This window comes from Agelaius phoeniceus, chromosome 7, assembly GCF_051311805.1.
Source record: "Agelaius phoeniceus isolate bAgePho1 chromosome 7, bAgePho1.hap1, whole genome shotgun sequence".
NCBI classification, from domain to species: Eukaryota; Metazoa; Chordata; class Aves; order Passeriformes; family Icteridae; genus Agelaius; species Agelaius phoeniceus.
This window is the reverse complement of record NC_135271.1, coordinates 47,779,521-47,792,270: the sequence shown is the minus strand read 5'-3', so window position 1 is coordinate 47,792,270 and position 12,750 is coordinate 47,779,521. Positions and strand designations below refer to the sequence as shown.

The 12,750-nt window shown below is 42.3% G+C and overlaps 1 long non-coding RNA gene across 1 annotated transcript in view; it reads right to left on the bottom strand.

The window, feature by feature from the left end:
- The window catches only part of LOC143694465 (uncharacterized), a 41,285-nt gene that overhangs the window by 22,380 nt on the left and 6,155 nt on the right, over positions 1–12,750 (bottom strand). The window contains exons 6-7 of the long non-coding RNA XR_013182950.1: positions 8,676–8,784; positions 1,805–1,947 (exon numbers count right to left, since the gene is read on the bottom strand). This is a non-coding gene — a long non-coding RNA (uncharacterized LOC143694465). The remainder of the gene's footprint in view (positions 1–1,804; positions 1,948–8,675; positions 8,785–12,750) is intronic.

Below are 12,750 nucleotides of genomic sequence, written 5' to 3'. Positions count from 1 at the left end.
AAATTAGAAAGAATTAATTCTTCAAAAAGTTTTTACAAATCAAAACCCTGCAGTTTCACACTGAGAACAAAAGAAGCATATTAAACACCAAAGTTTATCAAGACAAATTAGGTCCCAGTTTCAAATTTTCTTTAATCTTTTGCATCTGAACGTTTTTTTGCCTCATGCTGTTTTCCCTAGTTAAATGTTAAAATGAATTCTAGCCAATACCATTGACTTCCTCCCTTAAAAATATTGAGACACATAATAAAAAATTAATTACTTCCCCTAATTTCCGTGTGATTCTTTAAAAAGATGTAAAATTCATTTAAAGTAAGTGGTGACTTTGTCTTTGAAGATCACGACAATTAACATGGATCAAAGCTTAGGTTCTGTAACGATGATAGCTTATTAGCATAATGAAATTAACTTAGAGACAAGAATCTTTAATAGGTACAACAAAAACGCTTTAATAATACTTGAAGAAAATTATGTATTTGCTAGAAGTACAACAGTTTCAGACTTTCTATCCAATTAATAACTTGTTAATTAACTCCTTTTCCAAACAATGTGCACTTTAAGTTAACATCTGCCCATTGGATAACACTTTCCAATGGTATTTTTTTTTAATATACTGCAGAACTGCAACGCTGTTTTACTGGGAATTCCTTGTAGGACTATTCTGATACAGGGAAACAGGACCCAAATATAGCAATATGCTTTCTACAGCCAACCAATTAAAAAAAAAGAGAAGGCTTATTTCAAGGATGGGGAGGAGGAATGGGTAATTCCTTAATTCTGGCTGCATTGTTTGTGTGTAGTCTCAGATTTCTTTGCATTTTCAATGGGAATTATTTTCTGCTGTTTATATTCCCCTGCAAAGTGGCTCTCTGCTGATTAGTGCCTTATATAGACCTGATTTGGGAGCAATTTTCATATCTTTTAAAAATATCTATTTATAGTTCCAGGGTACAAGATTTTACAGTCCTCTTTCATAAGATTGTAAATCAATAACTATTGGTTTTGAAGACACAGAGAAGGAAGGTTCTCCACAAAAAAGTTAAAATAAAACCTTTCACATAGAAAGAGCGTTTTCATAGACTTTGCTTTGTAGTGCAGAATAGTAAGGGCTTTCAGCACTTGAATTTTTAATTAAAATGACATATTTTTGTTTTAGGGGCTTCTGCCTATAGAGTGGTATGGGGATCAAAAATTTCACAGAGCATTTTGCAAGTGGATTTGGAGAACACATGTGACTCTGCACTGCATGGGCTGCTCAGGCCAATGATGGAACAATTAAAGAGGCCTTATTTGAAACAAATGAGTTATTATATTCTGTTGGGTCAAGGATTCATGTTTTAATAAATCCCTAATTACAGTAACTTTTCATTTAATCTGGCGAGTTCTAAGCAAGTTAAGAATTTATGAGAGTTGGAATCAGCAATAAAAAATATGCCTGTCTGCCATTCTGCTCAGGGCCACACAGGTTGAACTCATTTTGAGGAGTTTGGGAGCCAGGAATGCATCTCCTGAACAGGGCACTGTGACATGATTACATCTATGTACACTATGAAATAGTATTGTGCATGTATAAAATAATATTGTGCATGTATAAAATAATATTGTATATTAAATTATGCATAAAATTGCATATAGAATTATTATGTTATAATCGTTATTAATAATAGCCTGGAAGGCCTTCAATCCCTTTTTTCCCAGAATTAAAAAAGAAACAGCAAAACCAACCAAATCCCCAGCATAACCATGAGAGCAATTTTGAGGGGGGGTTATTATTTTTGCTTTGGCAAACTTTCCCACCACCAACCTGTGAGTGCACAAAGCTTTTTGTGCACCATCCAGCCAAAACTCTTCCATCACTCCTGGCTGAGCTCAGGATTTCTATTTCTGATCATGTGTGGTGCTGGCCAGGCTCCTCTCAGCTCCTGGTATATGGCTCAATACGGACACCTTGGAAAAAAAAACCCAAAATTGACTCATAATTAACATTTTCACATGAAATTTTCAGACTTAGAACCTTAGCATTAGGATTTGCTGGTTCAACACCACCTTGGCAAACATTGTCTCCTCTAAAACGACACCCTTATGAGAAATAACTAATTAATACCCAGCAAACAAACATAGCACAGGCTTCACCATCCAATGAAACACCATTTTCTTTGGGATTTAAACAAGGTGCCACCAATAACTTACATGGAAACTGCATCACAATGGAAAGGAATCAATGAAACTGCTGTTTGCTGCACCCAAACAGGCAACACCTCTTTCCAAAGTCTGTGGTCTCTTTACTGAACATGAAATATGGAAAGTCCTGTGAATTACATCTGGAGCTAGCTGAAATTCCTTTTTTTTTGTGGTTGCTTCAGTTTGAAAGTTGCTAGGGTGGGTTTGAGGGGTTTTTTATTGCAAATCAAAATTTAGAATTTTTCAAAGCTTGTTCCAAAACATCTAAGGCTGAAAATCCTTGTTTAGAGACAAAATAGAGCAAGAGCTGAGCAGTGCAAGTTCCTTTTTGGGGCTGAGCTGTTCAAGAGCAATGGGGACAGCACAAGGGACATTGGTTGTGTCCCAAATTACCCAAGGGCTTCCAGGCCTACCTTGTTGCTTGGATCTGGGGCAATTCTGCCACCAAAATTGCTGCAGGGATGAGTAAAAGGAGGAGCCCTGTAGGCAGAAGGTTCACACAGAGGAGGCTGCCCCAGTCCTGGCAGGATCTGGGGCCATGCCCTGGGCACCTGAGCACCAGCTGAGCTCTCCACAGGCTGAGTTCACCCACTTCCAGCAGAATCTTTCTGAAAACAAAGACACTTCCTTTAAACTCCTGGATTTTGGCACACTAGGGTTTTCTGAGGTAAAACGTTTCCAAGCTGTAAATCCATCAGATAACTGCCCAGTTCCAAGTTCCTTGGTATCCAAGAAATATGATACAACCTTGGCTGGGAAGTGCAGTCTAAAGCATATCATCACCTATTGCCTTTCCTGCATCCATCCCATACCTATTTTTCCCTGGATGACTCCCAAGCTAAGTCTCTCTCCTTGCTCAACTAAATCCAGTGTTTCAGCTGTACAAGAAACTGAGTGCAGGCCAGAAACATTACAGGTTCTTCTAAGTAAGACATTATTATTCCTTACAGGAGGAAAAAGAGATCAGGCTCATCTCTAAGCTAAGAAATGCACTCACTGTTCCAAACTTTGAGTCAATATTCAGAGTTAGTTTATACATAAGGCTCTAGTGGAGATTGATACAGTGCCAGAAGATACTAAATTCTCATTTTTAGTGAATGACCACCACAAAGAGTTGCCAGCCGTGAGTTTCCTTTATGATAACAAAGAGCTTGCCAGGAAAACCCTTGGTAAAAAAGTAGTGCTGATAAATACATCGATTTAAAGATAACCAGTACAGCATTTTCTTTGTTCACACATGGTTTCATTTTTTGGTCAGCAGAACATATTTCCCTTGCCCAACTTCTCCTTCCAACAAGGTATTTCAGCCTTTTTCCTGCTTTGGAAACAGAAAAATCTATGACTAAATCAAGAGTAGATGATTTAGGTTGGCCTGATTGGACACACACAAGAGCAGGATTTGGCTGTCGAGAAATGGTGATGTAGCAGGTTTTTTGAATTTTATAATAGCTTTCTTCACCCATCCTACTCCAAATTATCTCCATAGAATTAAAAAAAAAAAAGGAAAGGTCTATTTTCCATTGATTATTCCCTTTGAAATATCACCTTTGCCCATCAATGAGGTGGTGTCAGTACCAGCTTTCTGTGATTTCTCTCAGTTGTGCCCTGGATTTGGGATTCTCTTGATGGCCCTGTTCTTCCAGTGATGCTGCTCCTGTCTGCTTTCAGAATAATTTCTCTTTCACACTTCATTTGCATGTTTTTCTCACTGCATGGGAAAAAAACCCAAACAAGCACAAGTTTCCTTGTCTCCAGCTTCACAGCTGAGCAAAGCATAAATTCCCCTTCCTTCCCATTCCCTTTACCCTGCTGTAGAGTTGGAAATGTTGCTTCAGACGTTCATGTGCAGCATTGTGGAAAACCATGAGCAAAAATCCTGGCTGTGAATTGGGAAAGTCTGAGCTGAATCTCTTTGGATAATGACCTGAAGGTCACACTGCACTAAAAGGACAGAACCCACCCAAGCTTCAGGTGGAGGCATAATTTCATCTTTTTCAATTCACCTCAGTTTAAAACCTTTAAGTTTTACTTGCAGATTTGGATGAATTCCACCTTTGAAACGGGAAGTTTTCTCCGGTACTTTTGTTTTTATTGACAAGGATTTCCTAAATTTCAAGTGCAACACAACAGACAAAGGAAAGAGCTCCATGGTGGGGTCAGCCATCAATTATGGTGATTTTAGTCACCACTCACAATTTAACTCTTTCTTCCTGCAAAAAATGCATCACTCACTGAAAAATTAAGGCAGAAACCACTTTAGAAAAGTTACATCACCCATTTAAGAAAAACAAACCATCTAGAACCTAAGTTATGATGGAGGTGCTCCTGCCTATACCCAGAATTGAGCTGTTACCTGCCCCTCCTGAAGAAGGTGCAGAGCAGGATGAGTCTCCTCTTCTCCAGCTGAACAGACCAAGTGGCCTCATCCACTCCTCGTGTGTCTTCCCCTTCTTCCTTCAATACATTTTAGCCTGAGTTTCACAGGTTGGGGTTTCAGGGTCCTGCCCAGCAGTTTTTATTTGTTATTTATTTGTTATTTATTTGTTATTTATTTGTTATTTGTGTTATACCAGCAAGAAAAAGGCATCAAGAGCCTGCTCCATGTGCACCCCTCACTGCTCAGTTCCAACCCGCAGCATTGCCCTGCTCCTCTTGGCCCTCATTACTGAGCACTCAGCATTCTCACCCCACTTGTCTGCTCTTTAATAAGAAATAAAGTTGTTTGTTTATTTTATACCAATTTAACTTGTCGTTTAAGATTTGCAGAATGCCATCAATCTCTGCCTCGGCACGTTGACCTCGCTTTAATTGGTGGGGCTCTAAATTCTGCACAGATGTTATTACTGTGAATTTAACTTTATATAGCAAGAAATTTGGGGCTGCCATATGCTGTCTTTTATGAGCTTGCAGTTTGCAATGAATACCCATGACTAATGCTTGTGACCCAGGTAAGCCCGTGATTAGGGAAGGTAAAAAGTTTACCCAACTTTATTGCAGCACTTTCAGTAATTTCACCAACAACAAATGAACACATCTCCCCTGCCTCTGCGTTGGTACAAAAAAAATTGCTTAGCTCTTCTTAATATATCTGTCAACATCTAGTGCCATTCTGGGACTCTCATGAGTCAGCCAAAATTTTCTGCATTCATAGATTGCATATCAGAGGGGATAAGATGATTTCCTCTGATATCCAGCATAAATCAGAGCTTTTTATGTTTTTCTAATGGTTTTTAGTTGTGCTTGGCTTTTATTTTGTTAAATGAACTGGGGTGAAACTTTTTGAAGGATTTTAGTAGGATTTAGCCAGGTGCTAAATCCAGAATTCAAATACATCTACTAAGTCTAGACAGAAGTAGAGAAACCAGAGATACATAGAAATTAGGAAAAACTTTATGAATTGCGATTTATCATAAATGTTTTAAATTTAATTCCCCCCAACACAACAGCTACAGTTTAGTGAAGCTCCAAGAAAAACCTGTTCACTGTGAGTGAACTTATTGGTCTCAAGGCCCGGGAGAAGCAAACATTATTTCAGTGAAAGGGAAAACTGGAGAGGAAAAAAAGTAGGAAAAAGCCAGTGGGTTTGAATTAGTCATATGTAAATTTGCAATGCAAAGTAGGAGAAAGTCTTCAATCAACAGAGAACTGAGGTTGTGGTACCTCCTCACTGCAGGAATGGAGTCAGGAAAACCTCACTTATCCCATGATAGAACTTTCCAGGCTTTCAAAAGTGATTACAAGGAGTGCAGCAGCAGATAGAGGCACCTGTGGATCAGAACTCCTTGCCCACTCCATTATTTCCATGTCTCAGCCTAACCCCTGCTGAATACTTTGCCCAGCCATCAGCAAACAATAATAAATTCCTGCTCACTGTCAATAAAATTTATCACAACCAGAAGCATAGGGGAAAAAAACCCCTGAAAATATGAATAAATCTGAAGCACTGAAAAGTTAAAGTTGCTGGTTAATAAGCAGGAATATTTTTGCAGCAGGTCCTGTGTTCCCAGCAGCTCTGTTCACATCTACAGAGTCAGCTCACGAAACAGGAATTGGAGTGTTGCTCTCATGAGTCACTCTGCTTGGAAACCTTTATATATTAAGAAAAAAAAAATCCCCAATCAAAAAAAAAACACCCACATGTTAAAAGTGTCTTAGCCAAGCATGTTATTTCTCTTAAATATATAACAAAACACAACTGTCCTCAAGGTAAATATCCTCTCTTTTATTGCTTTAGATCACTTTTCAGTGCTGTAATCATGTCATTAGGATTGCAGTTCCTGGCTCCAGAAGAAATAACCACCTAACTATAAAATTCTGGTTTCCCAGTCTATTTTGAGGGGACAACCAGAGGTCAGTGGGTCTGAGCCCCTGCCACTGAAACCAATGGCAGGAGGTTCAAGTTCTCCTGCTCCATGGTGTGTCCCAGGGAGAATATTTTTTTTTTTTTCTCAGCTGCAGCTTCTAACAGCTGTTCAGGCAGCTCATGTCATTCTTCTGAACTGAATTAGAGAGCTGTGTCAGGAAAAAAAGCGTGGACAGTCTGTGTCACCCACAGATGCAGCAACGTTGCTGCTGGTACCACCAGGGGCTTCTGTGTTTCTGGTGTTATCTAAAAAAAAACCCCAAAATTAAATGGGGAAAAAGCAAAGCTTCTTCCTTTGCCTTATAGGTGGAAATGAATTTGAACAATAAATCATTGAAATCAGTCTTCTACAGGTCTGTGTGAGGCCACCACAGTGATTCCAAGGATCTTAGCTTTTCCTCTGAGACTTTTTACCTTACTGTGCAATATCCTCGAGGATAAGAGCTCAAAATCTTTGTTTTCAGCCCTATTATAGCTAGAACAGGCTTACACTGTGGGAATTCCGTATTTCATAAGATATTGTAATGTTATGCTTTATTTTCATTACCTCTGGAGCCAGGAAAGTTGCATCTGTCATTAACTTCTGCAAAAAATAGGATTGTGGAGACCAAAGGATAACAAAAAATGATTTCACACCGAGAAGCCTCTCCCTGCAACAACAGCATTCATCAATAATGGTAATAGCAGGTGGCAGCAAGACACAAATGTCCTTAAACTACCTTTATGCATCTCTACACTGTTTTTTTGTCCCATCCTGCAGTCAAGATTTGGATCTGCCTTGTGGGAAGGTGCCCTCCCAGGTGGTCCAGATGTGGGCAAAATCTGCATCAACAGGTGTTAAATAACACATCCATAGACCCAATCAGCTCAGCATAACCCCAAGAGATGCTGAAAGCTACTTTTAATCCCAGGCACCTCAGCTCCTGCTGGGCCTGACCTACCATGGATGTGCAGATGAGGACTCCAATGGCCTTTAAATCATGAATTTATTTGGTTTTTTTTAAGAGCAAGATTGTGAGTATACTTCAATCCCCTTTCAAGGTGATTTTTTAGCACTCCAGTGTATATTTCCTGTGTTTCCTGAGGTCAAATCAGTGGCAGCTTTAATTGCACTTACAAGGAATGCTGCTAAAATGGGCACAGAGTCCTAAACTCAATGTTTTCTTCATTATTTTGCAACTTTGGGAGCCTGCCAACATCATTGCGAGATTTGGCATGCACTTACCTGGAAAGAATGAGGCTTAATATTTCATTTCAGCCTTGCAAGGTTTTCTCCTCCCGCCAAAAAAAAGAGCAAGCAGAGGGACCAAAAACACAGGCAAAAGGGCAAGGCTGGTCCCTCTGATGCTGGCATGGATCAACATGGCTCTGCAAGGGTCTGGGGAGCTCTCCTGGCAATCAAGAGCAGCTCCACCACAAGTGGCTGCACCTTCAGCAGCTGCTTCTCTGCTTTGCAAATTCGTGTGCCCAGGGAATATTTTCGCCTCCTCGTTCCTGGAGGATTGGTGGGTCACAGAATCATTAAGGTTGGAAAAGACCTCTAAGATCATCAAGTCCAAAAATTAAGAGGTGAGAGGTTTGTCACGCTTGGAGGTGCGAACTGCAAAGGCCGGGCTGAGATCCTCACCTGCAGCCCTAAAGCCAGATCTGTGTTTAACTCCTGCTTTAGACCTTTAATGCAGAAAATAATCCTCTGGCAGCTGTTACTTGGTGCTTGGAACCCACAGACTGCTTTTTTGCTGATTACTTTAATGTAAAATGTTCTGACAGCCTCAAGAAGGGGGTGGAAATAAAGCTTACCACCACCCATATCCTACAAGGGCTGCTATCCACCAGCACCTCAGTAAGTTAAGGCCAGGTTGGACAGGTCTTAGAGAAACCTGTTTTAGTGGAAGGTGTCCCAGCCATAGCAGGAGGATGGGAGAAGATGAGATTTAGGGTTCTTTCCAACCCAAACCATTATGTGAAGTGTCTCTGAAGTCAAGCTTCTGCTTTCTTGGGTTTCTTCAATAAGGATTCAACCCAGTCATGTAGGTTTCCTTTTTACTGGTTTAAAACAAGGGCTCCATAGGGCCCCTCTGGAAAATCAAGACATTGGAGCTGGGTTGTTTGTGGCTGGGATGGTACTTACACAGTGAAGGTGCTGCTTGGAGCCAGGACAGTTCCTGAGGAGAGCACCAGGAAAGGGAGACCCACTGCAGTGCCAAGGAGTGGATGCTTCCTCTGTCAGCATGCTTCAGCTGTTGAACACAAATATTTTCCTGGTTAGATTCCCGGAGCTCTGCTTCCCCCATCCACAATTCCCAATTTTCTCCATGCAGGCTGCAAAGACCAACTCCTGACTCAAGCTAAAATAATCTACCAGGCCTACAATTTAAGCACAGCTTATATCAAAACCTTTCTGTGGATCTGGCCTTCCCTCTGCAGCCACCCCACTAGAAGGATTCAGCTATTTGGGAAATGAAATGCTGCTCAGTGGGAACAAGGACGTCAGACACCGCTTCCAAGGGAGCGATGCCTCAGTATATTTTGGTTTAATATTCTTGTGTCAATGACACTGGTAGGAAATGGGGAAAGGTAAAAGCTCTGTGAGGCATGTAAACCAGGAATGGGAGTGTGACAGCAGAGGCTGGCACGGCTGTCACCAAGGCCAGCACAAAACAATCCCGAAGGACCTGAATCCCCACCAGCACTCCCGACCCGAGGAGTTAAATTTTGCCGTTCGCCTCGGCGGCATAAATCCGTAGCATTTTGACTGAATCCCATAAAAGTAAATCAGTGTAAGTGAGGCCAGACTGTGGCCCCACAGTCCTGCAGGACCAACGCTGGGAACAAGGGCCGGCGATGGCAGCTCCCGCCACGCTGGTGGCAGAGCACGGAGCCAGCCAGGGAGCAGCTGGGAGGCAGCCAGATGGGCAATGAAAGGGGCACAGCCAGCGCCTCAAAAAAATAGGTTTTTAATTGTAGGAAATTTTTGCAAGGCATAAAGTTGAGTTATTTTCATTTTTTTGCTCCAGCAGCAGAAATGTAAATGCTGCCGCTTGCAAAGAGAGTGGGGTTTTTTAGGTTCTTGTTGAGAGGTTGTGCTTAAAAAGGGGCTGGCATTAATCATCTCTACGTCAGGCAAGCTCAAAGGAGCACATCAGGCAGCTCCTTGGAGGAGATGATGGACAGGGGTCTGCTTTGCTGGCTGGTGTTTTTTTTCAGAGCTGGTATCGAATGGGTCCACGTGGCATGAACAGAACATAGCTCCAGATGGGAGAGCAGCTCCCATCTCTTGCAGAGTAAATCTGCTGTTTGAGACTATATTCTATGACTGAAATTTTATACATATGACTTTGTTGGAGCTGGGATCTCTTCCTTTGAAAATGTGCTACAATAATAATTGCATTTACCAGTTGCCAGTCCTTCTCGCAAAACGTGGGGGTTTTTTTTGTTCGGATTGTGAAATTAATTGTCTCTAGCTAATATAATTAAAAACAAACACTTCGGATTTCAGCAGAGGGAAAGGGGAAGAGAGAAAGAGAAGGGAAAAAAAAAAAAAGCAAACTGCAGCCCTGATTTTCTATTGACAACAAGAAAGCCCTGCCATCCCTGAACTGTTTAATTATTGAAATGAACTGTAACAGTACACTGGATTGTTGCCGAGGTCACCGAGTAGTGCTGGATGTCAAGAGGAAAGCAGCAGCTCCAAGAGCCCTGCAACGCCCCAGGCTCCGGGTGAAATCCCACACACTTTTTCTCAAGCATTCAGGCTCTGATAGGTAGCCTGATAGCAGGGCTGCTTTGCTGTTCTTACAGAGGTCCAACGGTGCTTGCTTGTTTTAAGAGGAGCCAAGCTATGCTCTGGTGACCACCGTGACGCTGTGATTCCCATGCCCTATCGCATTCCTCTTTCTCAGATCCCAGGCATTTTTTTTTTCCCCTACGTGCAGTCCAGGATGTAGACAAATGAATTCCAAGTGACCTATGTGGGGGTGGACTCTTTGGAAACAAACAACAAAAATAAGATATCTCCTGTCCTCACTTTTTCATTTGCTCGTTCCCTGGATACAGTTTATTCGTGGCAATGAAATACACATTGTGTCTCTAGAGTTAGATCCAGCAGCAACATCTTTACCACCCCCTAACCTTGGCTTTTTTTTTCTTCCTTTTATTTTTTTTCTCTTTTCTTTTCCTGATTTCCTATTTAAGCCTTTACAAAAGACATCTTGTTTAACATTATCTCCTCCTTTGGAAGTCAGGCTGCCCTCTAAAGCCTATCATATCAAGGCTTGCTATTGATTTAAACAATGTTTTTTTTACTGGAAAAAGTTTAGGAAACTGGAAGTTTTGTAAAAAAAAATTCTGTATCTGCACTGACAGGAGGATCTGTTGGCCAAATAATGACTCTGCTTGCAGGGAAAAGGAAAAACTTCTTTTCAATCTTTCATAGTGAAGAAAATCCTGTAGATACAAAAACTGCTAAAAAGAAATAAAACTGCAGTTGAGGAACAGACAATAAACATTTCAGATTGCTTTATGGTGCACTATTACAGGCAACTATCTTGCTTAAGTAGGCATAACATTTTTCACAGTATATATTTAAGGATATTTTTAATGGGGTAGATTAACAGCAGGGACACATAGCTCTTAAAGGGAGGGCAGAAATAATTTCTGCCCCTCCAGTGGCCTGATAGGTCACAAAAAAAATCTTTTAAAAATGGCCAGAAAAATGCACTGCATGGTCAAGCAGGAGCAGCCTCCAGCCCGCCCTGATGCTCATGTTGTGGGCTGCACACTGAGCCCATGAACAGCAAAAGCCAGGAGTGACCCTTGGAATCAGTTCTGGCCCTGGGGAGGCTGCACCGGGTTCCCAGAGCGTTGTTGGCACACCTGTGGAGGATGGAGCTCTGCAAAGTGGTGAGAGCAGCACTGGGAAGAGGTTCCTGCTGTGAGACATCACCCCTCTCCCAGCACCAGCGCCCTTGGAGCATCCACTGGCAGCAGCCCCTGGCTCCTGCTGTCAGAGTCAGCCCGTCCTCCGCACCACAGCCCAGATATCTGGGCCACCACAGCCCCTTGAGGACCTCAGCCATGCTCCAGAGTGGCTCTGGAGGACAGGGAGCTATGCAGTGACATCCCCTTGCCAGCCCTGCTAGACTGAACAATGGCAGGAAGAATAATGGGGAAAGTGCAGCATTGCGCTGGATTCCCCTTGGCTTCGTTAAAATCAGTGATGTCCCTCTGTTCTGGGTGCTCCAGAGCTCTCCTGGCTGTGCACAAAGCAGAGCTCAGAGTGGCAGGGTCTGGCCTGGCAGAGGGCTCTCAGCACTCCTGCCCTGCCCCTGCCTCCATGGCTGATGGGGAGGGTTTGCTGTGACCGTGTTCACAGCGGTTCTTGGATGAGGGAAGAGACGAGGATCTGACCCCATGATTCAGAAGGCTTGATTTATTGTTTTATGATATATATTACATTAAAACTATACTAAAAGAATAGAAGGAAAGGTTTCATCAGAAGGCTGGCTAAGAATAGAAAAGAATGATAACAAAGGTTTGTGGCTCGGGCTCTGTGTCTGAGCCAGCCGGACTGTGATTGGCCATTAATTATAAACATCCAAGATGGGCCAATCACAGATGCACCTGTTGTATTCCACAGCAGCAGATAATCAATGTTTACATTTTGTTCCTGAGGCCTCTCAGCTTCTCAGGAGGAAAAATCCTAAGGAAAGGATTTTCCATAAAAGATGCCTGACAGTTTGCCAGTTCACAGAACCCCAGAAAGGTTCAACCACAGGCAAACCCATGAGGTTTTGCCTGTTTCAAGATCAGTAAATCAAGAGATATTAGAGCAACAGCCCTGATAAGACTCATGGAAAGGACCTTAAAGTCCATCTCATTCCACCCCTTTCCATGGGCAGGGGCACCTTCCACCATTCCCAGGCTGCTCCAAGCCCTGGCCTTGGGCAGTCCCAGGGATCCAGGGGCAGCCACAGCTGCTCTGGGCACCCTGTGCCAGGGCCTCTCCACCCAACAATTCCTTTCTAACATCTAATCTAACCCTGCCCTCTGTCAGTTTAAAACCATTCCCATTTGTCCTATCACTCTGTGCCCATGTGAAAAGTGGCTCTCCAAATATTTAGCTAATTTTTTAACAGTCCAAAGGAAATGAGAGAAAACTGATTTTTATTATTCCCCATGGAGTAACAACTTGCTCTGTTCCCCAG